Source organism: Scyliorhinus canicula, chromosome 10 (assembly GCF_902713615.1).
Source record: "Scyliorhinus canicula chromosome 10, sScyCan1.1, whole genome shotgun sequence".
NCBI classification, from domain to species: Eukaryota; Metazoa; Chordata; class Chondrichthyes; order Carcharhiniformes; family Scyliorhinidae; genus Scyliorhinus; species Scyliorhinus canicula.
Window position 1 is genome coordinate 86,002,112 of NC_052155.1, and position 27,434 is coordinate 86,029,545.

At 45.5% G+C, this 27,434-nt stretch overlaps 1 protein-coding gene and 1 non-coding gene across 8 annotated transcripts in view; one reads left to right on the forward strand and one right to left on the reverse strand.

Moving 5' to 3' along the window:
- The window catches only part of spidr (scaffold protein involved in DNA repair), a 417,755-nt gene that overhangs the window by 213,936 nt on the left and 176,385 nt on the right, over positions 1-27,434 (forward strand). The gene's annotated exons all lie outside the window — the stretch shown is intronic.
- On the reverse strand, positions 24,694-24,765 carry trnae-cuc. Its single transcript has one exon. It is a non-coding gene; the product is annotated as a tRNA-Glu (tRNA).

A 27,434-nucleotide genomic window follows, 5' to 3' on the forward strand; every position in this document is an offset into this window, starting at 1 on the left:
TCCATATTAGAGCGAGACAGCTAGTATCACTCTAATAGGCAGTTCCCTGAGGTAACCAAGGGGTTGGGATTTATCCCCTTCACCTTGTAGACTTCGGGCGAGCGCCGTTCAATGCTGGGTTCTACAAATAGGGACCAGAATGGAATGGGGGGTCTTCCAGAGGATTGGAGGCCCTCAGGTGCATTCCCTCTAGGCAGGGTGGCACCCTGGCACTGCTGGTGCCACCTGGGAATCCAGGCAGTGCCACCTGGGTGCCAGCCTGGCATTGACAGCTGACGGGGCACTGCCAGTGTACCAAGCTGCCATTTTTACGCGATAGTGAAGTGGCCGGGTGGGGTGTCACTGCATGGGTGTTGAGTGGGGGGGGGGGGGGGGGGGGGGGGGGGGGGGCGCAGGGCCCAAAGACCCGCTTATAGTGATTTTAAAATGGCGTCCGGATCTTTCACTGCACAGTGGAGTTCCAGCAAGCGGAGATCCTCAGTGCAGAAAATGGGTCTGAGTGCGGGCTTCAGGTGCGCGTTCTCTGCTGACTGGATACGCCCGATGATGGAGTATCCATGATCCTCTGGAGTGAAACATTTCAAAGATTTACAACCTTCTGAGTGAGAAAGTTCCCTTTTTCTCACTCCTATATGATCAACCCCTTATCCTGAGGCTGCAGGCCCAACCTCTCTTCTAAATTCCCCATCCAGGGGAAATATCCTCTCAGTCAGGGAGCAAAATAATTTTTTTCAAGTGTTCTTGAGATTTTCTAAAGCGCTACTTTTTGATTTTTAGCAACTCCTATATATTCATTCTCATTAACTCCATTAGGAGATGATGCCGTTACATAGTGACATTGCCTTCTCTATTTGTGTTGAATTTGTTTCTTTAGATAGATAAGACAGCACATATCAAAATGGTAGGACCATGAATAAATCTCAAATCAAGGACTAATCAGATTAAAGTACTAAGCTAACCATGTGTCGATGCTATAATGGGATGTCCTATTGTCCATCCCAAGTTGTTGTTCAGAAGCTGGTGCTGGACCACCTTATAGAATTATCGAATTTACAGTGCCATTCGGCCCATCGCGTCTGCAACCGGTCCTTGGAAAGAGCACCCTACTTAAGCCCATGCCTCCACCCTATCCCCGTAACCCAGTAACCCCACCTAACCTTTTGGGCACTAAGGGCAATTTATCATGGCCAATCCACCTAATCTGCACATCTTTGGACTGTGGGAGGAAACCGGAGGCACCCGGAGGAAATTCACGCAGATGAGGGAGAATGTGCAGACTCCGCACAGACAGTGACCCAAGATGGGAATCGAACCTGGGTCCCTGGTGCTGTGAAGCAACAGTGCTAGCCACTTTGCTACCGTGTCGCCCTCTTGAATTTTAAAAAATTCTTTCATGTGGTGTGGGCATTGTTGGCAAGGGCCAGCATTTGTTGCCGAACCCTATTTGCTCTTGAACTAACTGGCTTGCTAGGCACTTCAGAGTCAACCACAGTTGCTGTGGGTCTGGAGTCACATGCAGGCCAGTCAGACAAGGATGACAGCTTTCCTTTCCTTCACATCAGTGAACCAGATGGGTATTTACAACAATCAATGGAATAGCTGTAAATGGTAACCATTACTGAGACTAGCTTTATATTCCAGATTTATGAATTGAAATTAATTCCACCAGCTGCCTAGGATGCTAGTTTTACCAGTCCAGTGGCATTACTACTACACCGCCGTACAATTGAGTGTCTTGCTCGACCATTTCAGTTCACAGTTAAGAGTAAACCACATTTTGTGTTTGTAATCGCACTTCAGCCAGACCAGCTGAGGATATTTCTTTAACTAGATATCATTAGTGCATCAGATGTGTTTAAACAACAATACGATTTATTTAATTAATTGAGTTTAAGTTTCCTGATGGAAGGGAATTCCTGTCTCCTGATCATTAATTCAGGTCTCTGAATTACCAGCTGAGTAAGGCGAACACTCTGCTACTGCTCCCGCATCATAAAATGAACTAGTGTCAAAGTTGTTATAACACACACCTGTCTTCGTTATTCATATATTCTGATATCCACTTATTTAAATGCCTCATCGGGACACTGGAGTCATTGGTCTTCAGTCTTCCCCCCCCAAACGTAAGTTACATTCACACTGCAAACTAGAGTCAGCATGAGGCAATCTGACACCAGGTACAGTGCAAGACGTGGCCCAAAGTTGAACTGACACCAGGCAAAGCATGACAAGGTATTCTGCGGGAGAGAGTCTTGCTCCTGTCATGTGAGTGTCCCTTTAAGAAAAGTTTGGTCTTACCACATGGCTTGTAGCACGACTTCAGTGATGTCATTTGTGGGTGGAGCTGGGTTGTGGCTGTCAGGTCAGAGGGAGTTTCAGTGTTGGGTTTCAGTTTGGTTTGTTAGTTTGGGTTGCAGAAGAAAAGCAGTGTTTCCCTGTTTTCTCTGTTTTTATTATAAAGCTGTTCCAGTGAACTGAAAGCAGATTGGGTGTGGCAAACTGCCTTGATAACTTTAAAGGTAGAGTTGCTTCCAGAAGGAGTTTTGAATTTGCTGGTTGGAAGCTGGATCTCAGGGAAAGGACTAGTCCCATTCAAGTGAGATTACAGTGTGCTGGGCCATGCCCATGAAGGGGGTTTTGGTTTATTGGATTTTGTATTGAATTGGAACAGCTACGAAGGGGGATTCATTAAGAGTGAAACCTATCATCATAGATTACTGTAGCTGTTGTGTTTATTTATGTTTGTAATTGATAACAAATTCTTGATAACTTTTATATATGTTAACTCATTCTTATAATAAACTTTGTTTTGATAAAAGCACCGAGGAAACTCTGATGAATCACACCTGAAGTGAAAGCTCTTGTGCTCATCCTAGCCAAATTCAACATAAAAGTGATAGGTCAGATGAGCTTCATAATACACTTTGGAGTTTCTACGCCCTGGCCAATAACACTCCCAATTCATTCAGATGCAATGTGAACCACACAGGTTTAAATCCATTGAAAAATGAAATGCTGTACAACTATATTACATTTATAAATGTGAATACACACTTAGCAGCAACATTGCTAAGGCCAGAAATATATTTTGATATTTCGGGGCAAAAAACTTTAAAAAAATGAAAGTGTCCCAGATTAGCAGTTTGGAAGTGATGGGCTGCCAGCTTTTGGCATTTCTCGCAAAAGGGCTTGTGATGTGGGTGTTTTTATTCGCATATTCTCTTAGTCTTCATGGCCATGACACTTTTCTCCTTCCCAGTGTGGGACAGATGCTGATGCTGCGATTGTCAGTGTATACAGCAAGTGCTGGGCCTAATGTGCCAACCTTGTCTGTCACTTCCAAGTAGGGTGGTGACTTTTTCTCATTTGTTATCCCATCATTGACTTTTCCTGACATCTTGGGGAATTCACCTGCCACCCCGTGTATCTTGACCGTCCTTTGAGTATCTACTTTGTCGCGCCCCTTCAGAAAACTTTTATGTTTCAAAACAATTGATTTCTTATTCTTCTCAACTCCAGCGAATATAGGCCCAATTTACTCAGCCTCTCATCTCAAGAGGCACTCGAGTAAATCATCACTGTACTCTGCCTCCAAGACAAATAGATCTTTGTTGAATATGGAGATCAAAACTTCTTACTATACTCCTGGGTGGTCATTAATGCTCTATATCATAGTAGCAAGACTTCCTTATTCTTGTCTTTCAATCCAATTGCAATAACTGCCAATATACCAGTTGCCGTCTGAATTGCTTGCTGCACCTGCAGGCTAACTATGTGCTCCCTATATGAGTACACCTAAGTATCTGAGCATTAGAAGTTTCACACATTTTAAAAAGTATTCTGGTTTTCTATTCTTACTATCAAAGTCAATACTTCACCTTAACAAAATAAATAAGACATTGGAGCGGAAGTAAGCCATTTAACCCCCCTGAGCCTGCTCCGCCATTCAATAAGAAATTGGCTGCACTCGGCTTTCCTGCCTGCTCCCTCATAGTCTTTGACTCCCTTGTACATCAAAAATCTGTCTAACACAGCTTTAAATATAGTTCAATCACCCAGCCTCCACTTCTCTGGGCAGTAAATTCCGACGGTTAACAACCTTGAGAGAATGGATTTGTCATCATTCTGTCCTAAATGGAAGACCTCTTATTTTTAAACTATCCCCACTTAATTCTAGAGGGGGTGAGGCCAGGGAATGATTTGAAAACTAGAATGAGGATTTGAAAATTAGGTGTTGTCATATGGGAAGCCAGTGATGAGTAGCAACAAAGTGATAGTGAAGGCCGCATTTGACCGAGTATGGCATCAAGGAGGCCCTAGCTAAACTGGAGTCAATGAGAATCGGGGGGAAACTCTCCACTGGTTGGAATCATACCTGGCACAAAGGAAGATTGTTGTGACCGGTGGAGGTCAATCATCCCAGCTCCAGGACATCACTGCAGGAGTTCCTCAGGGTAGTGTCCTAGGTCCAACCATCTTCAGATGCTTCAGCTTCCTTCCATCCAGATTATTAGACAATGTTCAGAACCATTTTCAACTCCTCAGATAATTCAGCAGTTTGTGTCCTAATTCAGCAAGAATTTGACAATATCCAGGTTTGGGCTGATAATGGCAAATTACATTTGCGCCACACAAGTGCCATGCAATGACCATTTCCTACAAGAGAGGATCTAACCATCGCCCTTTGACATTCAATGGCATTACCATCACTTAATCCTGACAGTCAACATCCTGGGTGTTACCAGAAACTGAACTGGACTAGCCATGTTAATACTGTGGCTACCAGGGCAAGTCAAAGTCTAGAAATCCCCTGAGTGCAACTCGAACAACACTCAAGAAGCTTGATGCAATCAATGACAAAGCAAATCAATTGATTGCTACCCCTTCTACGAACATTCAAACCCTCCACCACCGACGTACAGTGGCAACCATGTGTACCATTTACAAGATGCATTACAGTAACATTGCAGAAGGTTGCTTAGGTAGCACCTTCCAAACCCATGACCACTACCAGTTAGAAGGACAAGAGCAAAAGATACCTGGGAACCCCACCACCTGGAGGTTCCTCTCCAAGTCACTCACCGTCCTGACTTGGAAATATATCACCGTTCCTTCGCTGACACTGGGGCAAAGTCCTGGAACTCCCTCCCAAACAGCAGTGTAGGTGTTCCTACACCTTCAGGACTGCAGCGGTTCAAGAATGTTGCTCACCACAAACTTCTGAAGGGCAACTAGGGATGGGCATTAAATACTGGCCTAACCAGCGACGTCCACATCCCACTAATGAATTTTAAAAAAGAATGAGATTAAAGTTTGAAATTTGTGACACTAATTTCTTTTTAAAGAAATGTTTTGTTGAAGCATTTGTAATTTTCACAGTTTAACACATTCACATCTCTTAAACAACCGCGCAGGCCGACACATGCAAAGAAAGAAGAAAAAAAAACAACCGACAGAACAACACCCCCTATTCCCCCGCTCTATTCCTTAGCTGCCCGTAAACTATATTCTCTGTCCCGTTGTAACATTGTCATGTCTCCCATTCCCCCCCCCCTTACTGCAGAAGTTCAATTTTCCTTGAAAGAATCTATGAACGGCTGCCGCCTCAAAGAGTCTATGAACGGCTGCCATCTCTGGGCGGACCCTTGTATTGACCCTCTCAAAGCGAATTTAATTTTCCCCAGACTGAGAAGCCCTGCCATATCGTTGACCCACACTCCTGACTTCGGGGGCTCTGAGTCCCTCCATCCCAGCAAAATCCGTCTCCGGGCTACCATGGAGGAGAAGGCCAGAACATCGGCCTCCCCCACCTCACCTCTGGCAACTCAAACTCCTCCTCTAATGCCTCCAAGGTCGGGTAATCCTGAATGAATAGGGTCCACAAATCTTAGTGTCCCTGCCTGCCGCCATTTCTTAAAGCCACCATCCAGCCCCCCTCCCCACCCCCACCGGCAAACCGTGATTGTTTCAAAATTGGTGACCACACTGACGATCCCCACCCCCCAATCCCCTGTGCTGCCTCCATTGCCCCCACACCCTAAGGACTGCCACCACCACAGGGCTCGTAGAGTACCGAGCCGGCGAAAACGGCAGGGGCGCCATCAGTAAAGCCTCCAAACCCGTACCCTTACAGGATGCCGCTTCCACTCGCCCCCACGCCGAATCCTCACCCACTACCCACTTCCTGACCATCGATATGTTGGCCGCCCAGTAATAGTTGATAAAGCTTGGAGGACCCCATTCCAGGAGTGCCTTCTTTACGCTCGGGATTTTACCCGCCCACACAAAACCCGAGATCGCCGCGTTTATTTTCCTGAAAAAAGCCTTTGGGTAAAAATCGGAGGGCATTGATAAAAGAAGAGCAGCCTCGGAAGGACCATCATCTTTACCGTCTGGACCCTCCCCGCCAGCGTCAGCGGGAGCATGTCAAATCTGCGAAAAATACCTTTCATTTGATCGATTGCTTTGCACAGATTTAATTATGAAGCTGCCCCGCAATCCTTAGCCACTTGAATCCCCAGATTACTAAACTCCTCTCAACACTTTAAAAAGGTAACTCCTTCAGTCTCCTTTCCTGTCCCCCGTGCCTGGATCACGAACACCCCCCCCCCCCCCCCCCCCCCCCCCACAAACCCTTTGGGTGAAGAAGTTCCTCCTAAACTCCATCCTAAATCTACTTCCCCTTATTTTGAGGCTATGCCTCCTAGTTCTGCTTTCACCCACCAGTGGAAACAACCTGCCCACATCTATCCTATCTATTCCCTTCATAATTTTATATGTTTCTGTAAGATCCCTCCTCATCCTTCTAAATTCCAACGAGTACAGTCCCAGCCTACTCAACCTCTCCTCGTAATTCAGCCCCTTCAGGTCTGGGATTAATTTAGTGAATCTCCTCTGCACACCCTCCAGTGCCAGTACGTCCTTTCTCAGGTAAGGAGACCAAAGCTGAACACAATACTCCAGGTGTGGCCTCACTAACACCTTATACAATTGCAGCATAACCTCCCTAGTCTTAAACTCCATCTCTCTAGCAATGAAGGACAACATTCCATTTGCCTTCTTAATCACCTGTTGCACCTGTAAACCAACTTTATGCAACTCATGCACTAGCACACCCAGGTCTCTCTGCACAGCACCATGTTTTAATATTTTGCCATTTAAATAATAATCCCTTTTGCTGTTATTCCTACCAAAATGGATAACCTCACATTTTTCAACATTGTATTCCATCTGTCAGACCCGAGCCCATTCACTTAACCTATCCAAATCCCTCTGCAGACTTCCAGTATCCTCTGCACTTATTGCTTTCCCACTCATCTTAGTCGTCTGCAAACTTGGACACATTGCCCATGGTCCCCAACTCCAAATCATCTATGTAAATTGTGAACAATTGTGGGCCCAACACGGATCCCTGAGGGACACCACTAACTACTGATTGGCAACCAGAGAAACACCCATTCATCCCCACTCTTTGCTTTCTATTAATTAACCAATCCTCTATCCATGCTACTACTTTACCCTTAATGCCATGCATCTTTATCTTATGCAGCAACCTTTTGTGTGGCACTTTGTCAAAGGCTTTCTGGAAATCCAGATATACCACATCCAATGGCTGCCCGTTATCTACCGCACTGGTAATGTCCTCAAAAAATTCCACTAAACTAGTTAGGCACGACCTGCCCTTTATGAACCCATGCTGCGTTCGCTCAATGGGACAATTTCCATCCAGATGCCTCGCTATTTCTTCCTTGATGATAGATTCCAGCATCTTCCCTACTACCAAAGTTAAGCTCACTGGCCTATAATTACCCGCTTTCTGCCTACCTCCTTTTTTAAAAAGTGGTGTCACATTTGCTAATTTCCAATCCGCCGGGACCACCCCAGAGTCTAGTGAATTTTGGTAAATAGTCACTAGTGCATTTGCAATTTCCCTAGCCATCTCCTTTCGCACTCTGGGATGCATTCCATCCTGGCCAGGAGAATTGTCTACCTTTAGCCCCATTAGCTTGCTCATCACTACCGCCTTAGTGATAACAATCATCTCAAGGTACTCGCCTGTCATAACCTAATTTCTATCAGTCACTGGTATGTTATTTGTGTCTTCCACTGTGAAGACCGACCCAAAAACCTGTTCAGTTCCGCAGCCATTTCCTCATATCCCATTGTTAAATCTCCTTTCTCATCCTCTAAAGGAACAATATTTACCTTAGCCACTCTTTTTTGTTTCATATATTTGTAAAACTTTTACTGTCAGTTTTTATATTCTGAGCAAGTTTGCTCTCATACTCTATCTTACTCTTCTTTATAGCTTTTTTAGTAGCTTTCTGTTGCCTCCTAAAGATTTCCCAGTCCTCTAGTCTCCCACCAATCTTTGCCACTTTATATGCTTTTTCCTTCAATTTGATACTCTCCCTTATTTCCTTAGATATCCATGGTCGATTTTCCCTCTTTCTACCGTCCTTCCTTTTTGTTGGTATAAACCTTTGCTGAGCACTGTGAAAAATCGCTTGGAAGGTTCTCCACTGTCCTCAACTGTTCCACCATAAAGTCTTTGCTCCCAGTCTACCTTAGCTAGTTCTTCTCTCATCCCATTGTAATCTCCTTTGTTTAAACACAAAACAGTAGTATTTGATTTTACTTTCTCACCCTCCATCTGTATTTTAAATTCCACCATATTGTGATCGCTCCTACCGAGAGGATCCCTAACTATGAGATCATGAATCAACCTGTCTCATTACACAGGATAAGATCTAGGACCGCTTGTTCCATTTTGTTACATCTAGAGAGACTCTGTGCGCCCCCCCCCCCCCCCCCCCCCCCCCCCCACCACCACCACCACTCTCCCCGGCCAGGTATTTGATTATCTAAGGGCCATTGCCAAGGGCTTTATGGCCAGGGCAAATATTAATGGGGAGAGCGGACATCCCTGCCTTGTCCCCCTGCAGAAACTAAAATACTCTGACCGGACTCGGTTGGTTCTTACACTTGCCATCGGGGCCTGATATAACAGCCGGACCCAATCCACAAATCCCTGTCCGAACCCAAACCTGCCTAAAATATCCCATAAGTACTTCCACTCCACCCGGTCGAAGGCCTTCTCCACGTCCATGGCTACTACCACCTCAACCTAGCACCCCTCAGCCGGCATAATTTTAACATTAAGAAGCCATCTAATATTGGACGTCAGGTGCCTGCCCTTCACAAATCCCGTCTGATCTTCCCCGATTACCTCCGGGAAGCAATCCTCTATTCGAGTGCCAAGATCTTTGCCAGCAGTTTAGCATCAGCGGTCAACAGGGAAATTGGCCTGTACGATCCACAGTTCTCCGGGTCCTCATCTTGCTTCAGGATGAGAGAAATTGATGGATGTGTTAGCGTTGGGGGGGGGGGGGGGGGGGGGAGTACTCCCAGCTCCTTGGACTCGTTAAAAGCCTTAACCAGGTGCGACCCCAGTAACCCAGAGAACTTTTTATAAAATTCCACCGGGAATCCCTCAGGTCCCGGGCCTTACTCGATTGCATCGCCCCCAACCCACCTATCACCTCCCCAAGCCAAATTGGGTCCCCCAGGTCTTTCATCAGCTCCTCATCTACCTTCGGGAACTCTCGCCTCTTGAGGAATTGATTCATACATTCCTCCCTGGCTGGGGGTTCCAACTGATATAATCGACTATAAAATTCACGGAACACGTCGTTAACCACCCCCGGGTCTATCACTACCTTCCGTCTCATATCCTTTATTTTCCCTATTTCTGTCGCCGCCTCCTGCTTCTTCAGCTGATGTGTCAGCATCCTGCTAGCTTTCTCCCCATATTCCTACATTGCCTCTTTTTCCCTCCTCAGCTGTCCCTCCGCCTTACCTGTGGAAAGGGGCCCAAATTCCATTTGGAGTCTCTGACGCTCCTTCAGGAGCTCCTCATTCGGAGACTCCGCATACCTTCTGTCCACCTATAGGATTTCTCCTACCAATCTGACCAGCTTGTCCAGTTTTCTCCCTATGGGCTCGAATCGAAATAAATTCCCCTCTGATAACTACCTTCAGTGCCTCCCACACCACTCCAGCCACAGTCTCTCCCGCATCATTGCTTTTTATGTACCCCCGGATAGCCTCCCTCACTCGCTCACAAATCCTATCGTCCGCTAACAGCCTGCCATCTAATCTCCACTGTGGGTGCTGAGACTTTCCCAATGAGGTGCGTGGTCTGACACCACAATTGCTGAGTACCCAGTGTCCTCCACCCCCGCTAACAATGTTTTATTCAGTACAAAGAAATCTATCCTGGAGTATACTGTATGCACATGGGAATAAAATGAATATTCCTTGCTCCTTGGCCTCCCAAATCTCCACGGATCAAACCTTACCATGCGCTCCATGAACCCCCGCAGTTAAGAACATAGAACATAGAACAGTACAGCACAGAACAGGCCCTTCGGCCCTCGATGTTGTGCCGAGCAATGATCACCCTACTCAAACCCACGTATCCACCCTATACCCGTAACCCAACAACCCCCCCCCCCCCCCTTACTTTTTTAGGACACTACGGGCAATTTAGCATGGCCAATCCACCTAACCTGCACATCTTTGGACTGTGGGAGGAAACCGGAGCACCCGGAGGAAACCCACGCACACACGGGGAGGACGTGCAGACTCCGCACAGGCAGTGACCCAGCTGGGAATCGAACCTGGGACCCTGGAGCTGTGAAGCATTTATGCTAACCACCATGCTACCGTGCTGCTCAGTTTTGAAGATCCTGGGAACACACCTTTCACAACAAGTGAGAACCACCCACGTGTTACCAACATTAAATGGGGCAACAGGCCAGACAGGACGAGGATACAAATCACTTGCGTTAATGAAAATAAAAGCAAATTACTGCGAATACTGGAATCTGAAACCAAAAGAGAAAATGCTGGAAAATCTCCGCAGGTCTGGCAACATCTGAAAAGAGCTAACGTTTCGAGTCCAGATAACCCCTTGTCCATTAGTAACATTAACTGGAATTGTAACTCAGGGACACGGAGGAGTGAGGTACCTCTGTAGTTGCTGCCTCGCTGATCGCCAATGCTTTTTTAAAAAAAAATTTTGTGAACCCAATTAATGTTTTCCAATTAAGGGGCAATGTAGCGTGACCAATTCACCTAGCCTGCACATCTTTAGATTGTGGGGTCATAACCCACACAAACACGGGGAGAATGTGCAAATATGCCTCAAGCAACAGAGTTTTCAAGTTAAAACGCGAATGGGATGGTGGGAAATTTGGCCAGTTGGATAACGAACTGGCTAACCGATAGAAGACAGAGAGTGGTGGTGGATGGCAAATATTCAGCCTGGAGCCCAGTTACCAGTGGCGTACCGCAGGGATCAGTTCTGGGTCCTCTGCTGTTTGTGATTTTCATTAATGACCTGGATGAGGGAGTTGAAGGGTGGGTCAGTAAATTTGCAGACGATACGAAGATTGGTGGAGTTGTGGATAGTGAGGAGGGCTGCTGTCGGCTGCAAAGAGACATAGATAGGATGCAGAGCTGGGCTGAGAAGTGGCAGATGGAGTTTAACGCTGAAAAGTGTGAGGTTGTCCATTTTGGAAGGACAAATATGAATGCGGAATACAGGGTTAATGGTAGGGTCTTTCACCATTGCTGATACTTTCCCTGACCTAGAACTCAACCAGTCCAGTCTCGGATCCAGGACTGTGTTGATGTCACACCCCCCATAACCAGCCGGTGCGAATCCAGGTCAGGGATCTTTCCCAGCACCTTCCGAACAAACGCAACATCATCCAGCTTGGGGCGTATATATTTACCAACACCACTGCCATTCCCTCCAGCTTCCCACCCCAAATGCCACCCTCTTGTTAATCAGGATGGCCACCCCTTTGTTTAAAAGTCCAGTCCCGAATGGAACACCTGTCCGACCCATCCATTCTTCAATCAAAATTGGTCTCCCAGCTTCAAGTGTAGCATGGCCACATCCGCTTTTAACAGTCTCAGGCGTGCAAACACAAGGGCCCTTTTGACTGGCCCCATTCAGTCCACATAACCAGTCTGGTCGGGGAGGGGCTCTCGCCCCCCTCCCCTGTCGATCAGCCATATCCTTTCTTCGGCCAGTCCTTCGCCCATGCCCCACACTTCCCCTTCGTCCGCCCCTCAGCAGCTACCGCCCTCTGCTCTCCATCCCCAATCCCCCGGAAGTCCCCTACTCGTCAGCAGCCCCATCCCACCCCCCACCCCCCAACTCATCTCTCCTCAACGCTCTCCTCACTTTGCTCCCGTTAACTAGCTATCCAGCCAGCCTCGCAACTCTCGCCCCCGGTGTCTAGCATTCTACCACCTGCCGGATCTCCCCCCCCCCCTAACATAAGGTCTCAACACAATAACATCAAACACAGAAAGCAAACAAACAGTCTCCCAAGGCCCAGGCACAGAGGCCCATCCCCCTCCCTTAACAGTATCTTATCTATCCCATCATCTTCAAACAGAACTAAAACAATAGAAGAAAAATCAAACAGGGCATGCAGAAACTCAACCATTCTTTTTCCAACAGAAGAGAAAAAACATCACAACTCAAAACCCTTTTCACTGCAATTCGGTACACACAACAAATCAAAATCAAATCAAGCAGAAAAAACCCTTCCCCTCCTGAAAGTCGCAACTTAAATTACAGAATTGAAAGATTGAGATTTTTCCAGACAGAGAGAGGGCGAATCGCACAAAACTTTTTCTCCCCCCTTTCTTATTAAAAACTCAGTCCACCACAGTTTAGGTTTTAAAGTATTTATGCATCCACCGAGTTATTGTCCTTCATAAAGACCTCCACCTCTTCCGGTGAGACAAAGTATAGCTCCTGGTTCTTGTAGGTCACCCAGAGACAGGCCAGGGGAACAGTCCAAATTTTATGTCTTTCGCATACAAAGCCGCCTTGACTTTATTAAAACTTACCTTCTGTGGTGATATGATCTGCTTACTCGTCTGCCATTGGGCCAGAACGTCAGCTTACCATTGGCCCTGGTCGGTCATGTGCCTCTCGACCGATTGGCCGAGAGGCTGAGTTAACCACGCCTCTATTAACGAGGTATAAATGGTCAGACGCCTGACGATCGTCCCTTTCCATTGTAGACGATCGCAGAGCTGTGTTCTAGTCAATTAAAGCCAGACTTTGGTAAATCACTCGCCTCGCGTACAATTGATGGTACATCACTTTCGTCTTTGCAAGCTCTGCTCCCCAATCCTGATACACCCGGATTCTGACTCTTCCCAGGTACACTGTTTCGTCTGCCTAGCCCACTTCATAATACCGATGCAGCCATACCACAGTCGCCCTCGGGGGCTTGAGACCCTGGGGCTTACTCATAAGAGCCCTATGGGCCCAAGCCACCTCCAACGGCTTGGAGAACAAGCCTTCCCCCATCAGCTGCTCCAGCATCTTCCCCCCCCATACACACCGACATCTGACCCTTCCTTTCCCTCTGGCAGACCAATGATCCAGATATTTTGCCTGCGAGAATGATTCTCCAGGTCTTCTACCTTCTCCAACAGCCACTTCTGCCGTTCCTGTAGAATACCAATTTCCATGCCATCGCTGTGGATTCCTACTCTCGTTCCGTCGCCTGCTCCTGCAGCTTTTGAATCTCCTGTCCCTGAGTCTTCACTTTCTCTTCAACCCGGTCAACCACCCACTTAATCGAGGGTCCTCAGCACAGTCCTTGCGATGCCGGGTGAACTTCCCATCCAAGTATTCGACCAACTGGTCCATCGTCCATTGGGCATAAGTGGCCGAGCTTTGCCTCTTTGCCATTGAACCCGCTGCTTTCTGTGTTTTGATTCCAGCCAAGTGTTGATTTCTTCTTTTCCGACTACTTTTAGGGCGCGGTTTCATAAATTGGGGGTTGCCTCTTCCTCCTCTCACTTTTATCTACTTATGTTGAGAAATTCCTGCGAAAATCCACCTTAAAAGCCGGTAAAAGACCACTAGCGTGCGAGAGCTGCTAAATGTGCGACCGTTCACTCCATGGCTATCATCGGAAGTCCTGTGACACTAATTTCAACAGCCTATTTTTGAATAAATGTGGAACTAAAATAAACTCAATTCTTTCTTAACCATAAGCTGAACACATGGTATTTTAACACTAAGTTGGCTTTAAAAAAAGACTACATTCAGTGGGTTAGGATGCAGTCTGCAGTCTGACTGCCATGTCTTTTATCAATGATTTCCAAAATATCAGCTGTTCTTCAGTTCGAATAATATTTTTGAAATTATTGCCTTGAGTTCTGCTCTTCAGGGTACGCAATTACCTCTAATAATAATAATAATCTTTATTGTCTCAACTAGGCTTACATTAACACTGCAAATAAGTTACTGTGAAAAGCCCCCACTCGCCACATTCTGGCGCCTGTCAGGGTAAAGATTGTCAGTGATGTTTACTTTGGTCAACAACAGATACTGTTCAGCCAGAATATTTCTGTCCATGTTTCCCATTCTCTTGCAGGGAGGCACTGCAGCTTGTAGCTGGTAACTCCCTGGCTAATAGGCTCAGGTTAAGAAATGTGCAGAGTGGAAATTAAACCTCCAAATTTCCCATTGGCACCCAAGGTGACAAATTTGTAAACAGGAAGTCATGCTTGTCATGTTTATAGAGTGCAATAATGTGGCATATTGAACTCAGAAATGCCACTCATGTTGTGAATATGAATTTTCAAAAGGAATTTAATAAGAGATTATACAAGAGATTTATTGATGAAATTAAAGCATATAGTATTTAAGGAATGTGCAGCACGCATGGAAAATTGTTTAAACGCCAGAAAACAAAGAAGCTCTGAATGATTTCTAAAGTGGGTGACAGTCTAAGGATCATTATTCTTCTCTGTGTACAGGTGTGATCTAGAATTGGATGTGGGTCACAACCCAATTTTCTAGTAAATGGGCAATTTTATTGGTGCTGAAGAGGACTGCAAGCATTCTGGAGGATTTTGAATGGATAATAGATTGGACCGAGAGACAGAATTTAATACTGAGAAATATAAAGTTTACAATTTGGCAGGAATAGCAAAAAGAAATATACACTAAATTGTAAAGCTAACTAAATTGCATAGTGAAAATCTTGACCAGCAGGAGGATACATTTTAAAGCAAAAGTAGACAGAATCTAGATTTAATAAATAGGATAAACAATGCAAAAGCAAAAAGGTAAAACTAAACTTGTAAAGTTTAGTGGTGAAGCTAGTTATTGTGTTTAGTCTTGGATGACCTACTGTAGAAAAGATGCATTTTGGTATGGAGAGGATATAAAAGAAGATGTTTTCCCTTGTGGGAGAGACAAGGACCAGACGGGCATAATCTCAGACTAAGGGGTCGTCGCCCATTTAAAACAGAGATGACAAGGAAATTATTCTCTCAGAGGGTAGTGATTTTGTGGACTTTTTTACCACAGAGGGCTGTAGAGGCTGGGCCGTTAAGTATGTTCATGGTTGAGATCGACAGATTTTTAATCGGTGAGGGAATCGAGGGTTATAAGGTGTGAAAGTGGAGTTGAGAATTATGATATCAGATCAGTCATGATCTCATTGAATGCCAGAGCAGGCTCAATGGGCCAAATGGCCTACTTCTGCTCCGAAATGATAAGCTCCAAATTCACTAATATGACTGAAACGATATGAGGCTTTAGAAATGAAGATCGACTAAAGAAGTGGGGTATCCTTTCACTCGAACAGAATTAACCTGGGGTTTTGCTAAAACAGGGAGATCTTGTGGCATAGTGAGTAGTGTCCTTGCCTCAGATCCCGAAGTTTCGGGTTTGAGTCCCACCCCAGGACTTGATAGCAAAGGAAGGTGCGTTCATAACGCGATCGAACAGGTTGAGTGTATCAACCTGCAAATCCTCCCAACATGCCAATGGCTGGTAGTAAGAATGGGCGAGGCTCCTGGTCAGCCACACTTGATGTGGAGTGGCGCCCCCTCAAGCTGTAAGCTTCTGACGACAGACTAATGACCTGTTCTGGGAATTACTGCCTGAGTGCATCATTAGGTGCGGAAAGAGAATTGGAATTTGCTAATGTAGAGAAGAAGTATTTCAATTGGTCAATTACAACAGAAAATTGCATATTTTCCCTGCCAACATCCAATTGTAGAAAGCTAACACAGAAATGAACCACAATGCATATGACAGTCATACTCATGGAATCATACCTGACACATAATGACCCAGACACCGCCATCACTATCCCTGGGTATGTTGTATGTTCTGTCTCACAGTGGTATAGGGTCAGGAGGTAGTTGCCCTGGGAGTCCTCAACAGCAATTTTGACCCCATGGAGTAGGGCAGCATGGTAGCATTGTGGTCAGCACAATTGCTTCACAGCTCCAGGGTCCCAGGTTTGATTCCGGCTTGGGTCACTGTATGGAGTCTGCACACTCTCCCGTGTGTGCACGGGTTTCCTCCGGGTGCTCCGGTTTCCTCCCACAGTCCAAAGATGTGCGGGTTAGGTGGATTAGTCATGCTAAATTGTCCTTTGTGTCCAAAATTGCCCTTAGTGTTGGGTAGGGTTACTGGGTAATGGAGATAGGGTGGATGTGTGGGCTTGGGTCTGGTGTTCTTTCCAAGAGCCAGTGCAGACTCGATGGGCGGAATGGCCTCCTTCTGCACTATAAATTCTATGAAGTATGAAGTCTCTTGGCGCCAGGGCAAACGTGCACAGAAACCTCCTGCTGATTATAATCATCTTTATTAGTGTCACAAGTAGGCTTACATTAACACTGCAATGAAGTTACTGTGAAAATCTCCAAGTCGCCACACCCCGGCGCCTGTTTGGATACACTGAGGGAGAATTTAGAATGACCAATTCACCTAACAACAAGACTTTCGGGACTTGTGGGAGGAAACCGGAGTGCCTTGAGGAAACCGAGACAGGCACAGGGAGAACTTGGAGACTCCATACAGACAGTGACCCAAACCGGGAATCGAACCCGGGTCCCTGGTGCTGTGAAGCAACAGTGCTAACCACTGTGCTACCGTGCCATCCACACCACATACCGGCACCCATATCTGATGAATTAGTACTCCTCCACATTGAACACCACTTGGAGGAATAACTGGGGATGGCAAAGGTGCGGAATATACTCTGAATTGGGGACTTCAATGACCATCACCACGAGTGGCTCGGTAGCACCACCACACACTAAGCTGGCTGGGTCCTAAAGGACATCGCTGCTGCACTGGGACTGCAGCAAATGGTGAGGTAACTAACAAGAGGGAAAAACATACTTGACCTCGTCCTCAACAACATGCTTGCTGCAGATAGTGTTGGTAAGAGTGACCACCGAATAGTTCTTGTGAAGACCAAGTCCCGTCTTCCTATTATTACGATCCCAGACCAGACTCAACAGTGGCTCGGATACTGGACAGAAACCCCAATATTTAATTTTAATTTTGTAAGACTGTGAGGAAAGGATACTTCACTCCAGGAGTGATTGAACGAAGAAATAGGGGGTGGGATTCTCCGATTCTGGGGCTAAGTTTGACGCCGTCGTAAACACCGGGGCGTTTTACAACAGCATCAACAGGCCCCTAGGATCAGTGATCTTGTGCCGCACAGGGGGCCAGCACTGCATTAAAGAGCCTCACGCTGCTCCATCTGCCGATACAGGCGTCAGAACGGGCCCGTGGGTCCGCGCGTGCATGCCACGGCTGGCGCGAGCACGCCTTCTCCGCGCCGGCCCCGACTCAACATGGTGGAGAACTACAGGGAAAGAACATAGCCCTCCACCAGAGAACTATTTCAGCTCTCAATCCACTTTAAATACCAATGACACAGAGGAATACTTGCTTTACAGAGATGTTCTTTGAGCAAGAGATCTCTTGACACTGCTTTATAGAAAAGTTCTAACTCCAGTCAGACCCATGCAGAAACTCTGCCTGTATGTCTTCATGCATGGTGGCATGCTGGTTAGCACTGCTGCCTCACAGCACCAGGGACCGGTTTTCAGTTCCTGCCTCGGGTGACTGTCGATGTGGAGTTTGCACTTCCTTGGCGTGTCTGCATGGCTTTCCTCTGGGTGCTCCGGTTTCCTGCTACAGTCCAAAAATCTGCAGGTTAGGTGGCTTAACCATACAAAATTTCCGCTTAATGTCCAAAAATTATGTGGGATTACAGGGATGGACCAGTTTTGGGCCTGGGTGGGATGCTCTTTCAGAGGGTCGATGCAGACAGATTGGGCTGAATGGCTTCCTCCTGCACTGTAGGGATTCTATGAAAAGTTGTTTTAACTGCCTTGTTGCAGCTCCCCCCTTGTCCTCAGACAAATCTGCACTGATTTAAATACAGTTAATCTCTTTTAACTGACTTATAGTGAGAGCAGAACTGTTTCACTATGCACACAGCTGCAGCCAGATCAGAACTGAGCTTCCTCAAAAAGCCTGATGCCAAAGCTCCACTCCACAATGACATCATCTCACCAAGCTGAAAACAAATTAATCCCCCAGCGAATCCCCTTAATCAAAAAAATTGCATTAGTCCAAGCTTTTCACAATGGTTAATTTTACCTCTGGCTCTTAAAATATTCTTGCCTTTCAAACTAGGGTTTCGTTTAAAACATGGCTGCAGCAGTTAAACATACTCTAACCCAGGTTTTTAACCCTTCACCAAATACTTGTAATACAATACGGCTGAAAATCCGACATTCAGTACAATATTTAGTATACCTTCCATTGTGTTGTGTGGCACTACCACCATATTAAATGGAATAGATCAAGACTGGCATCTATGAGGTGCTGTGGGCCATCAGCAGCAGCAGAATTGTGTTCAAGAACAATCTGTAACCTCAAGGCCTGACATATCCCCCCACTCTACCATTACCACTAACCCAGGAAGTCAACCCTGGTTCAATAAGGTGTGCAGGAGGGCATGCCAGGACCAATACCAAGCATACCTAAAAATGAAGTGTCAACCTAGTGAAGCTTGCATGCCAAACAACATAAGCAGCAAGTGATAGACCGAGGCTAAGCAATCCCACAACAGTTCAGATATCAGCTCTGCAGTCCTGCCACATCCAGTTGTGAATGGTGGTGGACAATTAAACAACTTACTGGAGGAGGTGGCTTCACACCTGTCCCCATCCTCAATGATGGAGGAGCCCAGCACATCTGTGTAAAAGACAAGGCTGAAACATTCGCAACAAATGAGTGGATGATCCATCATGGCCTCCTCCGGAGGTCCTCAGCATCAAAGATGTCAGTCTTTAGTCAATTCAATTCACTCCAAACAATGTCAAGAAATGACTAAAGGCACTGGATACTGAAAAGGCTATGGTCCTGACAATATCCCGGCAATAGTCCTGAAGATTTGTGCTCCAGAACTTGCTGCGTACCTAGCCAAGTTGTTCCAGTGTAGCTGCACTGGCATCTACCCGCTAATGTGGAAAATAGCCCATATATAACATGGACACAAGAGACAGGCCAAATCCAATCCTATCAATCAAAAGAAAACTGATGGAAGGGGTCATCGATAGTACTATCAGGAGGCACTTACTCAGCAGTAACCTGCCTGCGGATGCTCAGTTTGGGTTCCGCCAGGGCCACTCAACTCCTGACCTTGTTAACAGTTTTTGTTCAAACTTGGACAAAGAGCTGAATTTCAGAGGTGAGGTGAAAGTGACTGCCCTTGACATCAAGTCAGCATTTGTCCGAGTCTAGTGTCAAGGAGCCTTGGCAAAACTAGAGTCAATGGGAACCGGGGCGAAAACACTCTGCTGGTTTGAGTCATACTTGGCATTACCACCGTGCTAAATGGGATAGACTTCGAACAGATCTAGCAACTCAAGACTGGACATCCATGAGGCAGTGTGGGCCATCAACAGCAGCAGAATTATATTCAACCACAATCTGCAACCTCATGGCCTGGCATATCCCCACCCGACCATTACCATCAAGTCAGGGGATCTACTCTGGTTCATGAAGAGTGCGGGAGAGCATGCCAGGAGCAACATCAGACGTACTGAAAAGTGAGTTGTCAACATGGTGAAGCTACAACACAGGACTACTTGTGTGCCACACAGCATAAGCAGCAAGTAATTGACAAAGCTAAGCAATTCCACAACCAACGCATCAGATCTAAGGTTTGCCGTCCTGCCACATCCAGCCGTGAATAGTGGTGGGCTATTAAACAACTCACTGGAGGAGGAAGCTCCACAAATATCCCCATTTGCAATGATGGAGGAGCCCAGCAGTGACTGTGCAGAGTCTGCACTTTCTCCCTGTGTCTGCGTGGGTTTTCTCCGGGTGCTCCGGTTTCCTCCCACAAGTCCCGAAAGATATGCCGTTAGGTAATTTGACCATTTTGAATTCTCCCTCCGTGTACCCGAACAGGCGCCAAAAAGTGACGACTCGGGGCTTTTTGCTGTAACTTTATTGCGGTGTTAATGTAAGTCTTTTATGACTGTAAACATTATTAATTAATATGGGCAAAAGACAAGGCTGAGGCATTCGCAACAATCTTCAGCCAGAAGTGCCAAGTGGATGATCCATCTAGTTCTCCTCCAGAGGTGCCCAGCATCACAGATTCACGATTCACTCCAGGTGGTATCAAGAAACAGCTGAAGGCACTGGATACTGCAACGACTATAGGGTCCTGATAATATTCCGGCAATAGTAATGAAAACTTGTGCTCCCGAACTTGCCACACCCCTAGCCAAGCTGTTCCAGTACAGATACAACACTGGCATCTACCCGGCAATGTGGAAAATTGCCCAGTTGTGTCCTGTACACAAGAAACATGACAAATCCAACCCAGCCAATTACCGCACAATCAGTCTACTCTCCATCATCAGCAAAGTGATACAAGGAGTCATCATCAGTTCTGTCAAGCGCCACTTACTCGGCAATAACCTGCTCATAGATGCTCAATTTGGGTTCCGCCAGGGCCATTCAACTCCTGACCTCATTACAGCCTTGGTTCAAACATGGACAAAAGAACTGAATACCAGAGGTGAGGTGAGAGTGACTGCACTTGATATCAATGCAGTATTTGACCGAGTATGGCATCAAGGAGCCCTAGCTAAACTGGAGTCAATGGGAATCAGGGAGAAAACTTCCGCTGATTGGAGTCATACCTGGCATAAAGGAAGATGATTGTGGTGGTTAGAGGTCAATCATCTCTGCTCCAGGACATCACTGCAAGAGTTCTTCAGGGTACTGTCTTAGGCCCAACCATCTTCAGCTGCTTCATCAATGACCTGCCTTCCATTATAAGGTCAGAAGTGGGGATGTTTGCAGATGACAGCACAATGTTCAGCATTAGTGACTCCTCAGATGATGAAGCAGTTCATGTCCAAATGCAGCAAGACTAGGACAATATCCAGGCTTGGACTGACAAGTGGCAAGTTACACTCGCGCCACACAAATGCCAGACAATGACCATCTCCTACAAGAGAGGATCTAACCATAGCCCCTTGACATTCAATGGCATTACCATCGCCATCCTGGGGGTTACCATTGATCAAAAAATGAACTGGCCTAGCCGCATTAATACTGTGGCTACCAGGACAGGTCAAAGGCGAGGAATCCGAAGGCGAGTAACCCACATCTACAAGGCACAAGCCATGGCAAGTACTTGTAGGTCTGGAAAGCTGTCAGAGTGGCTGCCCTCTTCTTCCAAGACTGAACAGTTGTTTTATGAGGAAATGTTGGACAGGCTATCCACTGGAGTTTAGAAGATTAAAAGTCGACTTGATTGAGACATATGAGATCCTGAACAGTCTTGACAGGGTGGATGTAGAGAGGATGTTTTCTCTTGTGGTAGAATCTAGAACTAAGGGGTCACTGTTATAAAATAGTGGGTCACTCATTTAAAACAGAGAATTGGTGAATTTTTAAAACATTTTTTAAGGGTTGCAAGTGTTTGAAACTTGCTTCCTGAAAAGGCAGTGGAAGCAGAGTCTTTGAATATTTTTAAGGCAGAGGAGAATAGATTGTTTGCAAGAAAGGCAGCGATAGGTTATCGGTGGTAGGTGGGGTGCAGATTTAAGGTTGCTATCAGATGAGTTGTGATCTTATTAAATGGCAGAGCAGGCTTCAGAGGCTGCATGCGTGGCCTATGTCTTCTCCTTATTGGTATGTTCATAACAGATTGATTAATTCTGAAAGAGTGACATTTACCCTTAAAAAATAGCAGGTTACTGTGAGGGCGTTGAGATATATTAACTTGCCACAAGAAGCTGAATCAATGCTCAGCTTTGGACGCCACAGCCAAACTTATCTTGGAGATTGGCTTCAGCCGTGCTCTCTCCTACAGGTTTTTACATCAATCTCCCTATCAAATCTAGTTGATCCATTAAGAAGACTTGTAATTTTCAGCAGAAAGTGAAGAATAAAGTTTGAAGTGATTTGCTTTTCTTGCAAATTATTGGAAAATTCTATTCAGAAGTTCCAAATCAGGCTAACATGGTGACATTAGTTAAAGGGGAATTGGCTTAGGGATTTTTTAGGAGAATAGTATAGAAAGCTACAGGAAAAGAGCTGGAAGGTACAATGAGAGTAGACAGCTTTATTTGAAATATTAGTACTGGTATGAATGCATGGGTCTGACTAGTTTCCTTATTATGTGCTGTTAATTCTATGATTCTGTAGATGAACTTTCTCTTTGAAACAAATGATAGCTCCCAAAGTACTATGACAAAATTAATAGGTATCATCCTATCAGTACTAGTGATTGTTCCAAACCATTTTCATGCAAATGTAATTCAGCAGAAACTGATAATTGAAATGTGAATTCTCTGGAAAAGTTAACAATATCCAAGAGATACAGCTGTCTCTCATTGCTTGCTTGTGTACTCTTTTTCCCTGCAGATATGTTTCTGTATACATAGCTTTTTGTCTTTGTCCTGTAATAGTTTTTTTTCTTTCCTCTTGCAGTCTTCAATAGACCCATGTATGAAGCACATTATATCAAGGAAATACTTCTTTCCAGCTCTGTGGTTTAGGTCCTTGTTTCTCTCAGTGAATTTTGAAGCTTTGATTTTCTTTTTCAATTTCTGCTTTACCAGTTTTGAATCATGCATTGCCAATTTTATAATACAAGTGGTGCACTAGGCTTTTAAAAACTAGACAGTGGGTGAAGAATAAATGAAATATGCTAGACATCAGTTGGGGATTTCGACTTCTGCACTTCCTATCTTGTGATTGTCTGCCTGTCAGCTTTAATGGGTGGAAAATCATGAGTTCGCTAATGGAGAAACAGTAAAGCTTGGCCATTGTGTTGCCATTTATTTTTTGATCTTAGAATTCCAAACGACTTTCATGTTGATTTTTTTTTCACTTCATGCTGACTAAATACATCTTTGTATTCTACAACATTTCTGAGTTCTGATAAAAGGTAATCTTGACCTGAAAGGTCAACATTTTCTCTCCACAGTTGCTATCTGACCTGTTAAACATTTCCAGCATTTTCTGTTTTTAGTTTATATTTAAGCCTTGCTATCAGCAGTAATGTTAACACAAATGCAGAAATTAAAATAAGCCCTGTTGCTCCTAATGTTGGTATCCCAGCCTCTTGCTGCATTAAATAAAAAAGGTGTTTTAAGTTTGAGTTAATTACCCTACATGGCGACTGCACTCAATTTTTGCAATCTTTACAACTGAAAAACTGAAAGCAACTTATGGTCTCCACGCATCTGCAGTTAAACATGGAAACCCAAAAGTTGCTGCCACTTATTCCCTGTCCCTCCACTGGCTGCTGCATTGAACTCTACAAAAATGAAAACCTTTAGAAATTTCTTGATTAATGTGAACTTCCGCTTTGTGCACTAAACATACTGCAGAAACCCATGACAAAATCTTGCCATGTTGATTGAGCTGTAACTGGATTTTTAACCGAGCACTAAATCATAATTTCTGCTGGACAATCACTCTGGCCCTGTGAAAATGATTTTATGTTTAAATTATTGCAATTCCACGTTTATTTAATTTACCAGTGATTTTTGGTGAAGTCTATTACATATTAGATTTGACCTTAATTGCATAGGTATGTCTCAGTCTTTACTTTGCTCTCAGTAAAATTATTCAGTGGTGAAGAATGACCAGTGCAGTCTGTGCGAATTCTTCAGTGTGACTGGCTGCTTAGCTTGTTGGTGACAGCACTATTGCTGTATACCGAGGGTGCCTTTGGTTGGCACCAGAATAAAATTATTCGGGAAAGGTGACTGGATCGTTGTATGCAATTTTCTTCTAGGTCAGCAAATGCCATCACTTCATTGACCACCAGATCCAGGCCAATAATGTGTTTTCTTGCTGACTTCAGCACAAATGGATTATTTGCAGATTGAGAGAAATCTATTGGTTATTTTGCCACATTTATCATAGAATTTACAGTGCAGAAGGAGGCCATTAGGCCCAATGAGTGTGCACCAGCTCTTGATAGGAGCACCCTACCCAAGGTCAACATCTCCAGCCTATCCCCATAACCCAGTAACCCCACCCAACACTAAGGCCAATTTTTGGACACTGAGGGAAATTTATCATGGCCAATCCACCTAACCTGCACATCTTTGGATTGTGGGAGGAAACCGGAGGAAACCCACGCACACACGGGAAGGATGTGCAGACTCCGCACAGAGAGTGACCCAAGCTGGAATCGAACCTGGGACCCTGGAGCTGTGAAGCAATTGTGCTATCCACAATGCTACCGTGCTGCCCATAAGAATGAATTTTCATTCCCTGACCGGGAATCGAACCCGGGCCGTGGCGGTGAGAACGCCGAATCCTAACCACTAGACCACCAGGGACCAAATTAATGAAAGACCACCAAACATTTAAGATGGCTCACTGTTTCCATTTTGAAATGTTTTTGTTTACAAGTGCATAAAAAGGTTTAACATACATTATTAATCATTTATGCATGATGGCCAAATGGTGATCATCCTCTGGCTTTCAATGTCCCCACAACGAAAGGTTTGCCTCGATTGTTTCTTATGTGAGAAAGTACCTTTTTAAGTCTAGTTTATCAAAGCTGGGCTAATTTTTTTTGGTTTTCAGATTAATTCATGGATTGCACCATGACTGTGTCGTGAAACATTTAACTAAAACCATGCACACAAGAAAATTAATCAAGTAACTTTATGGCAAGTAGACAATCTAAAAGAGAGCAATAGTGAGATTGTTTAAAATTGTTTAAAAACCGATTAAGGCCAATTTCCAACTCATTAGTAGATGGTCGCCTAATCTAATGGCCTCCTGGGATCGAATGGGCTCACCAACTAGAGGTCCAGCGAGCGGCGATTAGTACTGGTCCACACAAACAAGGACCAGGAGGTTCAGCAGCTGGGGTTCACCATGGCTGTTGGAAGATCCTGGGTGGTCCGGGATAGGGCAGGGTGGCACCTGGCACCCAGACTCCTTGGCACTGTCCAGCTGACATCTTGGCACTGGCATTGCCAGGCTGGTAAAAGCACAAAGGGTGTCAGAGCCAGGACGCCTGGGTACCAAGGTGGCACTGCCAAAGCACCAGGACTGAGAGGTTCAATGCCTGTGAGAGGAGGGATAAGGGAGAGTATGAAGGGTGGGATTTGTAGGCCAGGCATGTTGGGTGGGAGCAGGGTGGGGGTTCCAGAAAGGGGGAGGCCAGAAGTGGATGCGGGACGGCGCCTGGGGGGGGGGGGGGGGGGGGGGGGGGGGGGGTTGACACTGTCCGTGGATGGGAGATGAAGTGAACCCTCAAGGTCACTGAGAGATCGGGGGTACCTTTCCAAAATGGTGGCCAGATCTCTGAGGAGCCGGTCTGGCCAGCGAGCTCAGCTTCCCATTGCGGAAAATAATTATAAGTGTGGGCTTGCCCAGAGAGGAACTCACTGCTGCCCAAAAAATGACTTAAGTGCCGCTCGATAGCGCTCAGTAGCTTACCAATGCGGCCGCCGAGGAGCTCGCAGGAGACTTGGCTCGCTACCGCACTTCGAACGTGTCCTGTTAAATCACATCCTATGTGTTTGAGTGAGATATGTTTGTTCATTGCAGTCACTTGGTGGGCATTTGTAAATGCTAAAAACAGACCAAGAGCTGCTTCTATCAGCAGACTTTATGACAGGATGTGTTCTTGGTGTGAGGTAATTTGTGTTTTGTATACTGGGCTTGGGGACATGTAACCCAGTTTAGGCCAACTGAAAACTGCTGTGAACAATTTTTTGAGGTTTTTTTTTTCAAGTCTTCTCTCCTAGTATCATAGAACTGTGCCCATTTCACTTTCCAAAAGTCTTCAGATCATGAGCCCATAACCAAAATAAAGTTGTTATTAAGTTTGACTGCCAGTCAAGTTGCTGTGTTGGAACTTGAATTTTGCACTTGAGGTCAGCATCAAGCACTCTTGAGTCAAATGGGTTAATTGCAGAATAAAGCTCCCGGCATGTTGGCCTAATAAAGTGTCTCGACCAAAGTACAGCACTATGTTGGAACGGATATGACATTTCCATTTCTTATATCAGTCACCTTGTGGCTTTTTTCATGTTTAACTACCAATTTAGCGCTGATCAGTGCAGTTTTGTACTGTGAATTCATACCGCAAAGACCTGCACTGTGACTATAAAAAATGTCTCTCAGCACTTTACAATGCACAGCAGCTCTCTGCCTGTCATCATTGTTTTGCGCTAGATTTGAGCCCAAGTCCAAGAGAAAGAAAGATCATTTTCTAAGAAGCTGTGGAACTTATCCACTCATCATTTTTTATTTTTAATCTCTCTTGGTTTCTTCAGGGGCTATGTATATTCAGAGTCAGCAATGTTACATTGTCTTAATGGTGACCTTTATTCTGTGTCTTCCATTATTAAAAAAAATCATATGAATGAACTGACTCTCAGTACTTCTGCCAATAAACCTACTAAAATGCCCCGAGAATTTAGACCATAAGACCATAAGACATAGGAGTGGAAGTAAGGCCATTCGGCCCATCGAGTCCACTCCGCCATTCAATCATGGCTGATGGGCATTTCAACTCCACCTACCAGCATTCTCCCCGTAGCCCTAATTCCTCGTGACATCAAGAATTTATCTATCTCTGCCTTGAAGCCATTTAGCGTCCCGGCCTCCACTGCACTCCGCGGCAATGAATTCCACAGGCCCACCACTCTCTGGCTGAAGAAATGTCTCTGCATTTCTGTTCTGAATTTACCCCCTCTAATTCTAAGGCTGTGCCCACGGGTCCTCGTCTCCTCGCCTAACGGAAACAGTTTCTTTGCGTCCACCCTTTCTAAGCCATGTATTATCTTGTAAGTTTCTATTAGATCTCCCCTAACCTTCTAAACTCCAATGAATACAATCCCAGGATCCTCAGCCGTTCCTCATATGTTAGACCCGCCATTCCAGGGATCATCCGTGTGAATCTCCGCTGGACACGCTCCAGTGCCAGTATGTCCTTCCTGAGATGTGGGGCCCAAAACTGGACACAGTACTCCAAATGGGGCCTAAC